The sequence below is a fragment of the Pseudophryne corroboree genome, chromosome 1 (assembly GCF_028390025.1).
Source record: "Pseudophryne corroboree isolate aPseCor3 chromosome 1, aPseCor3.hap2, whole genome shotgun sequence".
In the NCBI taxonomy this organism is placed as follows: domain Eukaryota; kingdom Metazoa; phylum Chordata; class Amphibia; order Anura; family Myobatrachidae; genus Pseudophryne; species Pseudophryne corroboree.
In genome coordinates, this window is record NC_086444.1 from 352178398 (window position 1) to 352196657 (window position 18260).

At 50.5% G+C, this 18260-nt stretch overlaps 1 protein-coding gene across 5 annotated transcripts in view; it reads right to left on the reverse strand.

Moving 5' to 3' along the window:
• Positions 1-18260, reverse strand: part of LOC135070216 (catechol O-methyltransferase-like) — a 325418-nt gene that overhangs the window by 16808 nt on the left and 290350 nt on the right. The window lies entirely within an intron of this gene.

Consider the following 18260-nt stretch of genomic DNA (forward strand, 5'->3'; position numbering starts at 1 on the left):
AGTGTGACCTGGTGGAAAGGGTTACTGTACCGGGTAGCCAAGGTAGAAGGGGATAGGCCAGTGCGGGAGCAAGTTCAACTGGTGGTTCCCAGGAGCTTTCAGGAGCAACTGATGTCAGTTGCACACGAAATCCCTTTGGCGGGACACCAGGGGAGGGACCGAACACTGAGGCGCCTGACACAGAACTTTTTTTGGCCCGGAGTGTCGGAAGACGTCCGAACCTACTGTAAGTCCTGTGATGTATGCCAACGGCTTGGACGCCCCAGTGCTCGGGCTCCCCTGAGGTCTTTGCCAATAGTCGGGGAACCTTTCCAACGAGTGGCCGTGGACATAGTCGGTCCCCTACCTGTGCCCAGTAGATCGGGGAAGAGATACATCCTCACCGTGGTGGATTATGCTACCCGGTATCCAGAGGCTGTGGCTCTGTCCGCCATCACTGCGGAAAAGGTAGCGGACGCTCTGCTAGGCATATTTAGTAGAGTAGGGTTCCCCAGTGAGATCCTAACTGATCAAGGGACGCAATTCATGAGTGATCTGGTCCAGTGTCTCTGGGCGAGGTGCGGAGTGCGCCAACTCCGCACTGCCCCCTATCATCCCCAGACTAACGGACTTTGCGAGAGATTCAATGGCACTCTGAAGCAGATGCTACGGGCATTTGTGACTTCGGAGGGGGGAGACTGGGAGCGATACCTACCGCACCTCCTGTTTGCGTATCGGGAGGTGCCGCAGGAGTCGACCGGATTCTCACCCTTCGAGTTACTATATGGCCGCAGAGTCCGTGGACCTCTTGACCTGTTCCGGGAGTCTTGGGAGGGGGAGCTGATCCACCAGGATGAGTCCGTGGTGGAGTATGTGTTGAAGCTCAGAGATCGGTTAGAAAATCTCATGGGACTAGCGCAAGCGAATCTTGCGGAAGCACAGACCAAGCAGAAGACTTGGTATGACCAGGGCGCACGTGCTCGGGTCTTTGGAGTAGGGCAGAAGGTGCTGGTTCTGGTGCCCACACGTCAGAACAAGCTCCAGGCTGCCTGGGCGGGACCGTACACGGTCGCCAAACGCCTAAGCGACATCACCTACGTGGTGTCATTTGACAGCGATGGTAGGAGACAGCGTACCTACCATATAAACATGTTAAAGGCATACCACGAGCGTGTGGAGTCGGTAGCCGCTGTGTGCTGCCTTACGATGGAGGAACCAGGAAAAGATCCCATTCCTGACCTCCTCGCGGATGCCAAGGGTGAGGGTGGTGTAGAGGAAGTTAGCTGGAGCAGTGAGCTTGGTAACCCCAAGAGGGAGCAGCTGGAGTCAGTGCTGCAGTCCTTTGAGGCCCAGTTCAGTAGGAAGCCCGGCCTGACTTCCCTACGTGCCCACCATGTAGACACTGGTGAGCATAGGCCGATTCGGCAACCCGCGTATCGGGTCTCACCAGAGGCGCAGACGAGTATCTAGCAAGAGGTGCAGGAGATGTTAGCGCTAGGCGTAATCACGCGCTCCAACAGTCCCTGGGCCGCCTCCGATGTACTGGTTCCCAAGAAGGACCGGACAACCAGGTTCTGCGTAGACTACCGCCGGTTGAACGAAGTGACCAAATCCGACGCCTATCCCCTACCCCGCATTGACGCACTGTTAGACGAGTTGGCTGGAGCGAAGTACATCTCTACGTTCGACCTGAGCAAGGGGTATTGGCAGATACCAATGACTCCCGAGGCTCAGGAACGGTCCGCCTTCATCACCTCCTTTAGCTTGTTGGAGTTCAAAACCATGCCATTTGGGATGAAGAATGCGCCAGCCACCTTCCAGAGTGTGGTCGATGACCTGCTGAAGGGGTTCAGAGATTTCGCCCAGGCCTACTTTGATGACATTGCCGTCTTCAGCCGAACCTGGGAAGAGCACCTGAGGCACGTGGGGTTGGTGTTAGAGAGGATTCGGTGGGCAGGTCTGACCATCAGGGCAGACAAGTGCCAAATGGGGATGTCAGAGGTACAGTACCTGGGACACCGTGTGGGGGGAGGTAAGGTGAACCCTGAACCAGCGAAGGTAGAGGCAATCCGAGACTGGCCCCGGCCCACAACCCAGAGACAGGTCCTGGCTTTCTAAGGGATCGCAGGGTACTACAGACGTTTTGTCCCTGACTTTAGTTCCGTGGCCAAACCCCTGACTGATCTGACTAAGAAGAAACTCCCCAAGATAGTTGACTGGACGACCGCATGTGAGTTGGCATTCCAGTCGTTGAAAACAGCTCTAGTACAAGCCCCAGTACTGATGGCGCCGGACTATAGTAAAAACTTTGTTGTACAGACTGATGCATCACAGTACGGACTCGGGGCAGTATTGAGCCAGGAAGGGCCGGATGGGCAGGAGCACCCTGTGGCCTATTTGAGCAGAAAGCTGCTACCGCGGGAGGTGGGGTATGCCACAATTGAAAATGAGTGTTTGGCTATTGTTTGGGCTGTGAAGAAGCTTCAGCCCTATTTGTATGGTCACCATTTTACGGTGGTAACGGACCACAATCCATTACGGTGGCTCCAGCACACCACGGGGGAAAACGGCAGACTGTTGCGGTGGAGCCTTGCTCTTCAGGTTTATGACTTTCATATTATCCACAAGCAAGGCAAGGCTCATAGCAATGCGGATGGACTGTCACGTCAGGAGGAGCCTGAACCCCCAAAGAACTCCCGGTAACCCCATTAAGGACTGCGGGACCAGGGACCAAATCGTTGGGACATGGGTCCCTGGTTGACCCGCTTGAATGGGGGGGAGGAGTGTGGCCGGAGAGGCCCCAGCCCACGTGGAAAATGGCCGCCGCAGCACTGAAGGGGTTAACCCCTAGTGCCCGGCGCCATTATCGGGACAATGGGCGCTTGGCGTCACTGTTAAACGTACTTACGGCGCTGGGCGCGGACTGTTTAAAAGTTGTTTAATGATGTGTTTTAACATGTCATATGTAGTGCTCTGTGCACAATTGCAGGAATGCATGTTTAACTGTATCTATTTTATATTCAAGATATGGTCAGCTGTATCTTAAGGAGGAAAATGCACTTACTATAAATGTCTGAATAATCATCTCCTGTCAGTAGGAAGTGGCATGCTAATGGCCCTGTCCTAGCAGAGAGGTGTGAATGACAATACCTTTTGATGTGTAAGTCCCTTAGGGAGAGGTGCTAATCACGGGGGATCTGGGCTTGCCTGGAGATGTGAATGAGACAGAAACATTTGTATTTTGAAGCTATGTGATAAATTTATCAATAGTGAATGTTAATCTGATACCAAACGTCTGTGTCACAGGAAGGAGGATATTGTTTTATTGCACTTATATCCTTGTAAAATGTGATTTATTGGTATTTTGTATAATAACCTGATTGGTTGGAGAAGACAGGGAGGGCTTACCCCCCTGTGATACTGTGTGGAAAATTGACATAAAAAGGAGACCTGCGTGCCTCCAGATTTGTAATTATACCATCTTATTCTGCTGGAACATCTTGCTGTATGCTGTTGCCCCTAGCAATAGGGAAGGGTTCTCTTTAGAACTATCTTTGAGCAAATAAACATCATTGCCTCAAGAAGACTGCTTCATCTTGTGACCAACAGGGTTAGGCCAAACCTAGCCCCGTCCTCCGGCTGTCCAGGGAGCACCTAACGTCTCCAAGTTACGCCTTCCGCCAGCTACCGGTAGAGGCCTAGCAAGTGGCTAGTGGGGATTCGTCAGCACCACACAGGTGTGGTATGGCAGTGTGTCGGCACATACAGAGCAGAACCGTGGTTCCAAACGCCACGGCAGGTTAGGAGTTTGGTGGTGGCAGCATAAACCCGCCCACAACGCAGTGGGTGGAGTCAGTAACAGGCGGTTACTGACGGTAAGCGGGAATCCCCTATGTGGTCAGGCCTCGTGTGACTTGACCTTCCATTCTGTGCGCAGCCAACGGGACGCGAAAGCGGCGAGTGCTTTCGTACAGGACCGTCCTGTCACAGAAACAATCTCTAATGCCCAGGGATCCACATGTGAGTGAACCCAGATTTGGCTGAAACGTCGAAGACGTGCCCCCACTGGGGCGGACTCACTCAGCGGAGCCCCAGCGTCATGCGGTGGATTTTGTAGAGGCCGGGGAGGACTTCTGCTCCTGGGAACTAGCTGTGGATGGCAGCTTTTTCCCTCTGCCCTTACCTCTGGCAAGAAAGGACAATCCTCGTGCTCTTGTTTTTATGTGACCGAAAGTACTGCATTTGATAATGTGGCGTTTTCTTAGGCTGTGAGGGAATATAAGGCAAAAAATTGGATTTACCTGCCGTAGCAGTGGAGACCAGGTCCGAGAGACCTTCCCCAAACAATTCCTCACCCCTGTACGGTAAAACCTCCATATGCCTCTTTGAGTCGGCATCACCTGTCCATTGCCGGGTCCATAGGACTCGTCTAGCAGAAATCGACATAGCGTTGACTCTAGAACCCAGTAGGCCAATGTCTCTTTGAGCATCCCTCATATATAAAGCAGATTCTTTAATATGACCCAGGGTTAATAAAATGGTATCCTTATCCAGGGTATCCAATTCCGCAGATGAGGTATCTGTCCACGCTGCTACAGCGCTACAAAACCAAGCCGACGCTATCGCCGGTCTGAGTAAGGTACCAGAGTGTGTGTAAATGGACTTTAATGTAGCCTCCTGCTTGCGATCAGCAGGATCCCTGAGGGTAGCCGTATCTTGGGATGGCAGTGCTACCTTTTTGGATAAGCATGTCAACGCTTTGTCTACTCTCGGGGAGGATTCCCACCGTATCCTGTGCTTAGTCGGGAAAGGATACGCCATAAGAATCCTTTTGGGAATCTGCAGTTTCTTGTCTGGAGATTCCCAAGCCTTTTCAAATAACTCGTTCAGCTCATGAAAAGGGGTAAAGGTTACCCCAAATTTCTTTTCCCTATACATGTGTACCCTCGTGTCAGGGACAAGGGGTTCCTCTGGGATATGCAAAACATCCTTTATTGCAATAATCATATATTGAATACTTTTAGCTAATTTTGGCTGTAACTTTGCATCATCGTAGTCGACACTGGAGTCAGAATCCGTGTCGGTATTAGTGTCTACTATTTGGGATAGTGGGTGCTTTTGAGACACCGAGGGTCCCTGCGACATAGGGGCAGGCAGGGCCTGACTCTCTGCATAATTCCTGGACTCAGCTTTGTCCAATCTTTTGTGCAATAAATTTACATTAGCACTTAAAACATTCCACATATCCACCCAGTCAGGTGTCGGCGTTGCCGACGGAGACACCACATTCATTTGCTCCACCTCCTCACTAGGAAAGCCTTCTACCTCAGACATGCCGACACACGCGTACCGACACACCACACACTCAGGGAAACCTCTTATCTGAAGACAGTTTCCCCACAAAGGCCCTTTGGAGAGACAGCACACACCCAGCGCTAATGACCCAGGAAAAAACACACTATATGTTTACCCAGGTAGCGCTGTAATTATCTATTTGCGCCAAATTATGTCCCCCCCCCCTTCTTTAAAACCCTCTTTCACCGTATAAGCAGGGGAGAGTCCGGGGAGCTTCCTCTCAGCGGTGTGCTGTGGAGAAAATGGCGCTGGTGAGTGCTGAGGAACAAGCTACGCCCCCTCAGCGGCAGGCTTCGGTCCCGCTTAAAAATTCAAAATATGGCGGGGGATCTCTCTTATATACAATGCCCAGCCTGTATATAAGTTTATTGCCACCTTTGGATGTCCATATTGCTGCCCCCCCTGCGCCCTGCACCCTTACAGTGACTGCCGTTTGTGTGTGCTGTGTGGGAACAATGGCGCACAGCACTACCGCTGTGCGTTACCTCAGTGAAGATCTGAAGTCTTCTGCCGCCTTTGAAGTCTTCTTTCTTCACATACTCACCCGGCTTCTGTCTTCCGGCTCTGCAAGGAGGACGGCGGCGCGGCTCTGGGACGAACTACGGGGTGAGACCTGCGTTCCGTTCCCTCTGGAGCTAATGGTGTCCAGTAGCCTAAGAAACAGAGCCTAACATTAAAGTAGGTCTGTTTCTCTCCCCTCAGTCCCTCTCTGCAGGGAGTCTGTTGTCAGCAGGCTCCCCGAAAATAAAAAAACCTAACAAATACTTTCTTTTCAGGAAAACTCAGGAGAGCTCCCTGTAATGCACCCAGTCTCCTCTGGGCACAGTAATAAACTGAGGTCTGGAGGAGGGGCATAGAGGGAGGAGCCAGTGCACACCCATGCCTAAAGTTCTTTCTTAGTGCCCATGTCTCCTGCGGAGCCCGTCTATCCCCATGGTCCTTACGGAGTCCCCAGCATCCTCTAGAACGTAAGAGAAAATAGTATTCCTACATGAATGAATAGACAGTGCCAGTAGAGATACAGTATGAAAAAATAAGAATTTATTCACCGGTAATTCTATTTCTCGTAGTCCGTAGTGGATGCTGGGAACTCCGTAAGGACCATGGGGAATAGCGGGCTCCGAAGGAGGCTGGGCACTCTAGAAAGATTTAGGACTACCTGGTGTGCACTGGCTCCTCCCACTATGACCCTCCTCCAAGCCTCAGTTAGGACACTGTGCCCGGACGAGCAGACATAATAAGGAAGGATTTAGAATCCCGGGTAAGACTCTTACCAGCCACACCAATCACACCGTACAACTCGTGATACAATATCCAGTTTGACAGTATGAAAACAACTGAGCCTCTCAACAGATGGCTCAACAATAACCCTTTTGTTAACAATAACTATTTTACAAGTATTGCAGACAATCCGCACTTGGGATGGGCGCCCAGCATCCACTACGGACTACGAGAAATAGAATTACCGGTGAGTAAATTCTTATTTTCTCTAACGTCCTAGTGGATGCTGGGAACTCCGTAAGGACCATAGGGATTATACCAAAGCTCCCAAACGGGCGGGAGAGTGCGGATGACTCTGTAGCACCGAATGAGAGAACTCCAGGTCCTCCTCAGCCAGGGTATCAAATTTGCAGAATTTTGCAAACGTATTTGCCCCTGACCAAGTAGCTGCTCGGCAAAGTTGTAAAGCCGAGACCCCTCGGGCAGCCGCCCAAGATGAGCCCACCTTCCTTGTGGAATGGGCCTTTACAGATTTTGGCTGTGGCATGCCTGCCACAGAATGTGCAAGCTGAATTGTACTACAAATCCAGCGAGCAATAGACTGCTTAGAAGCAGGAGCACCCAACTTGTTGGGTGCATACAGGATAAACAGCGAGTCAGATTTCCTGACTCCAGCCGTCCTGGAAACATATATTTTCAGGGCCCTGACAACGTCTAGCAACTTGGAGTCCTCCAATTCACTAGTAGCCGCCGGCACCACAATAGGCTGGTTCAGGTGAAACGCTGACACCACCTTAGGGAGAAATTGGGGACGAGTCCTCAACTCTGCCCTATCCATATGGAAAATCAGATAAGGGCTTTTACATGATAAAGCCGCCAATTCTGACACTCGCCTGGCTGAAGCCAAGGCTAATAACATGACCACTTTCCACGTGAGATATTTCAGATCCACGGTTTTTAGTGGTTCAAACCAATGTGATTTTAAGAAACTCAACATCACGTTGAGATCCCAAGGTGCCACTGGAGGCACAAACGGGGGCTGAATATGCAGCACTCCCTTTACAAAAGTCTGAACTTCAGGTACTGAAGCTAGTTCTTTCTGAAAGAAAATCGACAGAGCCGAGATCTGTACTTTAATGGAGCCTAGTTTTAGGCCCATATCCACTCCTGCTTGCAGGAAATGCAGAAATCGACCTAGTTGAAATTCCTCTGTTGGGGCCTTATTGGCCTCGCACCATGCAACATATTTTCGCCATATGCGGTGATAATGCGTTGCCGTAACATCTTTCCTGGCCTTAATAAGCGTAGGAATGACTTCTTCCGGAATACCCTTTTCCTCTAGGATCCGGTGTTCAACCGCCATGCCGTCAAACGCAGCCGCGGTAAGTCTTGGAACAGACAGGGCCCCTGCTGCAGCAGGTCCTGTCTGAGCGGTAGAGGCCACGGGTCCTCTGAGAGCATCTCTTGAAGTTCCGGGTACCACGCTCGTCTTGGCCAATCCGGAACCACGAGAATTGTGTTTACTCCTCGCTTTCTTATTATTCTCAATACCTTTGGAATGAGAGGCAGAGGAGGGAACACATAAACCGACTGGTACACCCACGGTGTTACTAGAGCGTCCACAGCTATCGCCTGAGGGTCCCTTGACCTGGCGCAATATTTTTTTAACTTTTTGTTGAGACGGGACGCCATCATGTCCACCTGTGGTTTTTCCCAACGGTTTACCAGCATCTGGAAGACTTCTGAGTGAAGTCCCCACTCCCCCGGGTGGAGGTCGTGTCTGCTGAGGAAGTCTGCTTCCCAGTTGTCCACTCCCGGAATGAACACTGCTGACAGTGCTAGTACATGATTCTCCGCCCATCGGAGAATTTTTGTGGCTTCTGCCATCGCCATCCTGCTTCTTGTGCCGCCCTGTCGATTTACATGGGCGACTGCCGTGATGTTGTCTGACTGGATCAGCACCGGCTGGTGTAGGAGCAGGGATTTTGCTTGACTTAGGGCATTGTAGATGGCCCTTAGTTCCAGAATATTTATGTGAAGGGAAGTCTCCTGACTCGACCATAGTCCTTGGAAGTTTCTTCCCTGTGTGACTGCCCCCCAGCCTCGAAGGCTGGCATCCGTGGTCACCAGGACCCAGTCCTGTATGCCGAACCTGCGGCCCTCTAGAAGATGAGCACTCTGCAGCCACCACAGTAGAGACACCCTGGTTCTTGGAGACAGGGTTATTAAGCGATGCATCTGAAGATGCGATCCGGACCACTGGTCCAACAGGTCCCACTGAAAGATTCTGGCATGGAACCTGCCGAAGGGAATTGCTTCGTAAGAAGCCACCATCTTTCCCAGGACCCGCGTGCAGTGATGCACTGATACCTGTTTTGGTTTCAGGAGGTCTCTGACTAGAGATGACAACTCCCTGGCTTTCTCCTCCGGGAGAAACACTTTTCTCTGGACTGTATCCAGAATCATACCCAGGAACAGTAGCCGTGTCGTCGGAACCAGCTGTGACTTTGGGATATTCAGAATCCAGCCGTGCTGGTGTAGCACTTCCTGGGATAGTGCTACTCCCACCAACAACTGTTCCTTGGACCTCGCTTTTATTAGGAGATCGTCCAAGTACGGGATAATTAAAACTCCCTTTCTTCGAAGGAGTATCATCATTTCCGCCATAACCTTGGTAAATACCCTCGGTGCCGTGGACAGTCCAAACGACAGCGTCTGGAATTGGTAATGGCAATCCTGTACCACAAATCTGAGGTACTCCTGGTGAGGATGGTACATGGGGACATGCAAGTAAGCATCCTTGATGTTCAGGGATACCATGTAATCCCCCTCGTCCAGGCTTGCAATAACCGCCCTGAGCGATTCCATCTTGAACTTGAATTTCTTTATGTATGTGTTCAAGGATTTCAAATTTAGAATGGGTCTCACCGAACCGTCCGGTTTCGGTACCACAAATAGTGTGGAATAATAACCCCGGCCTTGTTGAAGTAGGGGTACCTTGATTATCACCTGCTGAGAATACAGCTTGTGAATTGCCGTTAGCACCGCCTCCCTGTCTGAGGGAGCAATCGGCAAGGCAGATTTTAGGAACCGGTGGGGTGGGGACGCCTCGAATTCCAGCTTGTACCCCTGAGATACTATTTGCAGGATCCAGGGATCCACCTGTGAGCGAACCCACTGATCGCTGACATTTTTGAGGCGACCCCCCACCGTACCTGGCTCCGCCTGTGGAGCCCCACCGTCATGCGGCGGACTTGGAAGAGGAAGCGGGGGAGGACTTTTGCTCCTGGGAACCTGTTTGTTGCAGCCTTTTTCCCCTACCTCTGCCTCTGGACAGAAAGGACCCGCCTTTTCCACGCCTGTTTTTCTGGGTCCGAAAGGACTGAACCTGATAAAACGGCGCCTTCTTAGGCTGTGAGGGGACATGGGGTAAAAATGCTGACTTCCCAGACGTTGCTGTGGAAACTAGGTCCGAGAGACCATCCCCAAATAATTCCTCACCCTTATATGGCAACACTTCCATGTGCTTTTTAGAATCTGCATCTCCTGTCCACTGGCGAGTCCATAAGCCTCTCCTAGCAGAAATGGACAATGCACTTACTTTAGATGCCAGTCGGCAGATTTCCCTCTGTGCATCTCTCATATATAAGACTGAGTCTTTTATATGGTCTATGGTTAACAGGATCGTGTCTCTGTCTAATGTGTCAATATTTCTGACAGTTTATCTGACCAAGCAGCGGCAGCACTGCACATCCAAGCTGACGCAATAGCTGGCCTAAGTATAATGCCTGTGTGTGTATATACAGACTTCAGGATCGCCTCCTGCTTTCTATCAGCAGGTTCCTTGAGGGCGGCCGTATCCGGAGACGGTAGTGCCACCTTTTTTGACAAACGTGTGAGCGCTTTATCCACTCTAGGGGTTGTTTCCCAACGTGACCTATCCTCTGGCGGGAAAGGGAACGCCATTAGTACCTTCTTAGGAATTACCAATTTTTTATCAGGGAAAGCCCACGCTTCTTCACACACTTCATTTAATTCATCTGATGGGGGAAAAAATAAGATTTTACTTACCGATAAATCTATTTCTCGTAGTCCGTAGTGGATGCTGGGGACTCCGTCAGGACCATGGGGATTAGCGGCTCCGCAGGAGACAGGGCACAAAAATAAAGCTTTAGGATCAGGTGGTGTGCACTGGCTCCTCCCCCTATGACCCTCCTCCAAGCCTCAGTTAGGATACTGTGCCCGGACGAGCGTACACAATAAGGAAGGATTTTGAATCCCGGGTAAGACTCATACCAGCCACACCAATCACACCGTACAACTTGTGATCTGAACCCAGTTAACAGTATGACAACGTAGGAGCCTCTGAACAGACGGCTCACAACAATAACAACCCGATTTTTTTGTAACAATAACTATGTACAAGTATTGCAGACAATCCGCACTTGGGATGGGCGCCCAGCATCCACTACGGACTACGAGAAATAGATTTATCGGTAAGTAAAATCTTATTTTCTCTAACGTCCTAGTGGATGCTGGGGACTCCGTCAGGACCATGGGGATTATACCAAAGCTCCCAAACGGGCGGGAGAGTGCGGATGACTCTGCAGCACCGAATGAGAGAACTCCAGGTCCTCTTTAGCCAGGGTATCAAATTTGTAGAATTTTACAAACGTGTTCTCCCCCCGACCACGTAATTGCTCGGCAGAGTTGTAATGCCGAGACCCCTCGGGCAGCCGCCCAGGATGAGCCCACCTTCCTTGTGGAATGGGCATTTACATATTTTGGCTGTGGCAGGCCTGCCACATAATGTGCAAGCTGAATTGTACTACACATCCAACTAGCAATCGTCTGCTTAGAAGCAAGAGCACCCAGTTTGTTGGGTGCATACAGGATAACAGCAAGTCAGTTTTCCTGACTCCAGCCGTCCTGGAAACCAATATTTTCAGGGCCCTGACAACATCTAGCAACTTGGAGTCCTCCAAGTCCCTAGTAGCCGCAGGTACCACAATAAGCTGGTTCAGGTGAAACGCTGACACCACCTTAGGGAGAAACTGGGGACGAGTCCGCAGCTCTGCCCTGTCCGAATGGACAATCAGATATGGGCTTTTGTGAGACAAAGCCGCCAATTCTGACACTCGCCTGGCCGAGGCCAGGGCCAACATCATGGTCACTTTCCATGTGAGATATTTAAAATCCACAGATTTGAGCGGTTTAAACCAATGTGATTTGAGGAATCCCAGCACTACGTTGAGATCCCACAGTGCCACTGGAGGCACAAAAGGGGGTTGTATATGCAGTACTCCCTTGACAAACTTCTGGACTTCAGGAACTGAAGCCAATTCTTTCTGGAAGAAAATCGACAGGGCCGAAATTTGAACCTTAATGGACCCCAATCTGAGGCCCATAGACACTCCTGTTTTCAGGAAATGCAGGAATCGACCGAGTTGAAATTTCTTCGTGGAGCCTTCCTGGCCTCACACCACGCAACATATTTTCGCCACATGTGGTGATAATGTTGTGCGGTCACGTCCTTCCTGGCTTTGACCATGGTAGGAAAGACCTCTTCCGGAATGCCTTTTTCCCTTAGGATCCGGCGTTCAACCGCCATGCCGTCAAACGCAGCCGCGGTAAGTCTTGGAACAGACATGGTACGTGCTGAAGCAAGTCCCTTCTTAGCGGCAGAGGTCATGAGTCCTCTGTGAGTATCTCTTGAAGTTCCGGGTACCAAGTCCTTCTTGGCCAATCCGGAGCCACGAGTACAGTTCTTACTCCTCTACGTCTTATAATTCTCAATACCTTGGGTATGAGAAGAAGAGGAGGAAACACATACACCGACTGGTACGCCCACGGTGTTACCAGAACGTCCACAGCTATTGCCTGAAAGTCTCTTGACCTGGCGCAATACCTGTCCAGTTTTTTGTTCAGGCTGGACGCCATCATGTACACCTTTGGTCTTTCCCAACGGTTCACAATCATGTGGAAAACTTCCCGATGAAGTCCCCACTCTCCCGGGTGGAGGTCGTGCCTGCTGAGGAAGTCTGCTTCCCAGTTGTCCACTCCCGGAATGAACACTGCTGACAGTGCTATCACATGATTTTCCGCCCAGCGAAAAATCCTTGCAGTTTTTGCCATTGCCCTCCTGCTTCTTGTGCCGCCCTGTCTGTTTACGTGGGCGACTGCCGTGATGTTGTCCCACTGGATCAATACCGGCTGACCTTGAAGCAGAGGTCTTGCTAAGCTTAGAGCATCATAAATTGCCCTTAGCTCCAGTATATTTATGTGGAGAAAAGTCTCCAGACTTTATCACACTCCCTGGAAATTTTTTCCCTGTGTGACTGCTCCCCAGCCTCTCAGGCTGGCCTCCGTGGTCACCAGCATCCAATCCTGAATGCCGAATCTGCGGCCCTCTAGAAGATGAGCACTCTGTAACCACCACAGGAGAGACACCCTTGTCCTTGGAGATAGGGTTATCCGCCGATGCATCTGAAGATGCGATCCGGACCATTTGTCCAGCAGATACCACTGAAAAATTCTTGCGTGGAATCTGCCGAATGGAATCGCTTCGTAATAAGCCACCATTTTTCCCAGGACTCTTGTGCAATGATGCACTGACACTTTTCCTGGTTTTAGGAGGTTCCTGACTAGCTCGGATAACTCCCTGGCTTTCTCCTCCGGGAGAAACACCTTTTTCTGGACTGTGTCCAGAATCATCCCTAGGAACAGCAGACGTGTCGTCGGAAACAACTGCGGTTTTGGAATATTTAGAATCCACCCGTGCTGTCGTAGAACTACTTGAGATAGTGCTACTCCGACCTCCAACTGTTCTCTGGACCTTGCTCTTATCAGGAGGTCGTCCATTTTCTTCGAAGAAGAATCATCATTTCGGCATTACCTTGGTAAAGACCCGGAGTGCCGTGGACAATCCAAACGGCAGCGTCTGAAACTGATAGTGACAGTTCTGTACCACGAACCTGAGATACCCTTGGTGAGAAGGGCAAATTGGGACATGGAGGTAAGCATCCCTGATGTCCCGGGACACCATATAGTCCCCTTCTTCCTGGTTCGCTATCACTGCTCTGAGTGACTCCATCTTGATTTGAACCTTTGTAAGTGTTCAAATATTTCAGATTTAGAATAGGTCTCACCGAGCCTTCTGGTTTCAGTACCACAATATAGTGTGGAATAATACCCCTTTCCTTGTTGTAGGAGGGGTACTTTGATTATCACCTGCTGGGAATACAGCTTGTGAATTGTTTCCAATACTGGCTCCCTGTCGGAGGGAGACGTTGGTAAAGCAGACTTCAGGAACCTGCGAGGGGAAACGTCTCGACTTTCCAATCTGTACCCCTGGGATACTACTTGTAGGATCCAGGGGTCCTGTACGGCTCCAGCGTCATGCTGAGAACTTGGCAGAAGCGGTGGAAGGCTTCTGTTCCTGGGAATGGGCTGCCTGCTGCAGTCTTCTTCCCTTTCCTCTATCCCTGGGCAGATATGCTTATGGGGACGAAAGGACTGAGGCTGAAAAGACGGTGTCTTTTTCTGCATAGATGTGACTTAGGGTAAAAACGGTGGATTTCCCAGCAGTTGCCGTGGCCACCAGGTCCGATGGACCGACCCCAAATAACTCCTCCCCTTTATACGGCAATACATCTTTGTGCCGTTTGGAATCTGCATCACCTGACCACTGTCGTGTCCATAAACATCTTTTGGCAGATATGGACATCGCACTTACTCTTGATGCCAGAGTGCAAATATCCCTCTGTGCATCTCGCATATATAGAAATGCATTCTTTAAATGCTCTATAGTAAATAAAATACTGTCCCTGTCAAGGGTATCAATATTTTCAGTCAGGGAATCCGACCAAGCCACCCCCGCGCTGCACATCCAGGCTGAGGCGATCGCTGGTCGCAGTATAACACCAGTATGTGTGTATATACTTTTTAGGATATTTTCCAGCCTCCTATCAGCTGGCTCCTTGAGGGCGGCCGTATCTGGAGACGGTACCGCCACTTGTTTTGATAAGCGTGTGAGCGCCTTATCCACCCTAAGGGGTGTTTCCCAACGCGCCCTAACTTCTGGCGGGAAAGGGTATACCGCCAATAATTTTCTATCGGGGGAACCCCGCGCCTCATCACACACTTCATTTAATTTATCTGATTCAGGAAAAACTATAGGTAGTTTTTCCACACCCCACATAATACCCTTTTTTGTGGTACTTGTAGTATCAGAAATATGTAACACCTCCTTCATTGCCCTTAACAAGTAACGTGTGGCCCTAAAGGAAAATACGTTTGTTTCTTCACCGTCGACACTGGAGTCAGTGTCCGTGTCTGTGTCGACCGACTGAGGTAAAATGGGCATTATAACGTCCCTGACGGTGTTTTAGACGCCTGGACAGATACTAATATGTTTGCCGGCCGTCTCATGTCGTCAATCGACTTGCAGCGTGTTGACATTATCACGTAATTCCTTAAATAAGCCATCTATTCCGGTGTCGACTCCCTAGAGAGTGACATCACCATTACAGGCAATTTGCTCCGCCTCCCAACATCGTCCTCATACATGTCGACACACACGTACCGACACACAGCACACACACAGGGAATGCTCTGATAGAGGACAGGACCCACTAGCCCTTTGGGGAGACAGAGGGAGAGTTTGCCAGCACACACCAAAAACGCTATAATTATACAGGGACAACCTTTATATAAGTGCTTTTCCCTTATAGCATTTTAATATATGTAGTCATATCGCCAAATCAGTGCCCCCCCTCTCTGTTTTAACCCTGTTTCTGTAGTGCAGTGCAGGGGAGAGCCTGGGAGCCTTCCCACCAGCATTTCTGTGAGGGAAAATGGCGCTGTGTGCTGAGGAGAATAGGCCCCGCCCCCTTTTCGGCGGGCTTCTTCTCGCGTTTTTCTGAGACCTGGCAGGGGTTAAATACATCCATATAGCTCCCAGGGGCTATATGTGATGTATTTTTAGCCATAAAAAAGGTATTATACATTGCTGCCCAGGGCGCCCCCCCAGCGCCCTGCACCCTCCGTGACCGCTGTGTGAAGTGTGCTGACAACAATGGCGCACAGCTGCAGTGCTGTGCGCTACCTCAGGAAGACTGAAAAGTCTTCTGCCGCCTGCTTCTGGACCTCTTCCATCTTCGGCATCTGCAAGGGGGGTCGGCGGCGCGGCTCCGGGACGAACCCCAGGGTGAGACCTGTGTTCCGACTCCCTCTGGAGCTAATGGTGTCCAGTAGCCTAAGAAGCCAATCCATCCTGCACGCAGGTGAGTTCACTTCTCTCCCCTAAGTCCCTCGATGCAGTGAGCCTGTTGCCAGCAGGACTCACTGAAAATAAAAAAACCTAAAAACTTTTTCTAAGCAGCTCTTTAGGAGAGCCACCTAGATTGCACCCTGCTCGGACGGGCACAAAAACCTAACTGAGGCTTGGAGGAGGGTCATAGGGGGAGGAGCCAGTGCACACCACCTGATCCTAAAGCTTTATTTTTGTGCCCTGTCTCCTGCGGAGCCGCTAATCCCCATGGTCCTGACGGAGTCCCCAGCATCCACTAGGACGTTAGAGAAACTACGGGTAGTTTTTTCTCTCCAAACATAATACCCTTTTTAGTGGTACCAGTAGTTATATCAGAAATGTTTAACACCTCTTTCATTGCCTCAATCATACAGTGAATGGCCTTAGTGGGCATCAGGTTTGACTCATCGTCGTCGACACTGGTGTCAGTATCAGTGTCGACATCTGGGTCTGCTTGTGGTAGCGGGCGTTTTAGAGCCCCTGACGACCCATGCGATGCCTGGGCAGGCACGAGTTGAGAAGTCGGCTGTCCCACATTTGGCATGTCGTCGATTTTCTTATATAAGGAGTCTATACGTGCACTCATTACTTTCCATAAGCCCATCCACTCGGGTGTCTGCCCCGCAGGGGGTGACATCCCTTCTAAAGGCATCTGCTCCGCCTCCACATCATTATCCTCATCAAACATGTCGACACAGCCGTACCGACACACCGCACACACACAAGGAATGCTCCGAATGAGGACAGGACCCACAAAAGCCCTTTGGGGGGACAGAGTGAGAGTATGCCAGCACACACCAGAGCGCTATATAATGCAGGGACTAACTGAGTTATGTCCCCTATAGCTGCTTTTTATATTATATATGTATTGCGCCCAAATTTAGTGCCCCCCTTCTCTGTTTTTACCCTGTTCTGAAGTGTAGACTGCAGGGGAGAGCCAGGGAGCTTCCTTCCAGCGGATCTGTGAAGGAGAAATGGCGCCAGTGTGTCTGAGGGAGATAGCTCCGCCCCTTTTCCGCGGCCTATTCTCCCGCTTTTTCCAGGATTCTGGCAGGGGAATTTACCACATATATAGCCTCTAGGGCTATATATTGTGGTATTTTTGCCAGCCAAGGTGTTTTTATTGCAGCTCAGGGCGCCCCCCCCCCAGCGCCCTGCACCCTCAGTGACCGGAGTGTGAAGTGTGCATGAGGAGCAATGGCGCACAGCTGCAGTGCTGTGCGCTACCTTGGTGAAGACTGATGTCTTCTGCCGCCGTTTTTCCGGACCTCTTCTTGCTTCTGGCTCTGTAAGGGGGGCGGCGGCGCGGCTCCGGGACCGAACACCAAGGACTGGGCCTGCGGTCGATCCCTCTGGAGCTAATGGTGTCCAGTAGCCTAAGAAGCCCAATCCGGCTGCAAGCAGGCGAGTTCGCTTCTTCTCCCCTTAGTCCCTCGCTGCAGTGAGCCTGTTGCCAGCAGGTCTCACTGAAAATAAAAAACCTAAAACTATACTTTCTTTCTAAGGGCTCAGGAGAGCCCCTAGTGTGCATCCAACCTCGGCCGGGCACGAAATCTAACTGGGGCTTGGAGGAGGGTCATAGTGGGAGGAGCCAGTGCACACCAGGTAGTCCTAAATCTTTCTAGAGTGCCCAGCCTCCTTCGGAGCCCGCTATTCCCCATGGTCCTAACGGAGTTCCCAGCATCCACTAGGACGTTAGAGAAAAAAAAAAAAAAATACAACATGCCTCACCTAGTTTAGCGGTCCACCAAATAACTCCTCCTCCTCCTCATCAAACTGTGCTTAGTTAATGTCACCCTCTTATCTCAGCTCCTCACCTTTACATTGTAAAGTATCATAAGAACAAGTAGAGATTCCCCTGCTTGAGTACTTTTTCCAGGATTAATGTCATGGGATAAGACTTGACTTTTGCCTTTTTACTTAGGATTGTATACTTTTGTGTCAATTTGCTAATAGTGTGCTACGTACTGAGCATTAGTATTTTTACTGCTAAAGAAATGGGAACAGCAGAGTAAGGGCCTAATTCAGCATGGATTGCTATTCAGAGAAATTGCACTTGTCTGCGAGTAGAAAAGCACCGCCCCAACAGGAAGAAGAAATGTCCAGTGTAAAATTGCGAATGCATCGCAGATCGCTGTCCACTCACAGATGCATACGCAATTCCCGGAACATCAAAGAAACTTAACCGTCTGAGTAGGTCTGGCTGAGGCTGCCACTAATCTGTGATGCCTGGCCACGCCTACGTTTTTTCTGACTCACCCAGAAAACAGCATGTTTCCGCTAAGAAACGACGACTTCCTGTCACTAAAACAGCGACTACATTGCGATTACGATCTGTACGCATTTTCTGTCGCTATTACCCCTCAAGCGCACGCAATCCAAATGCTATGCATGT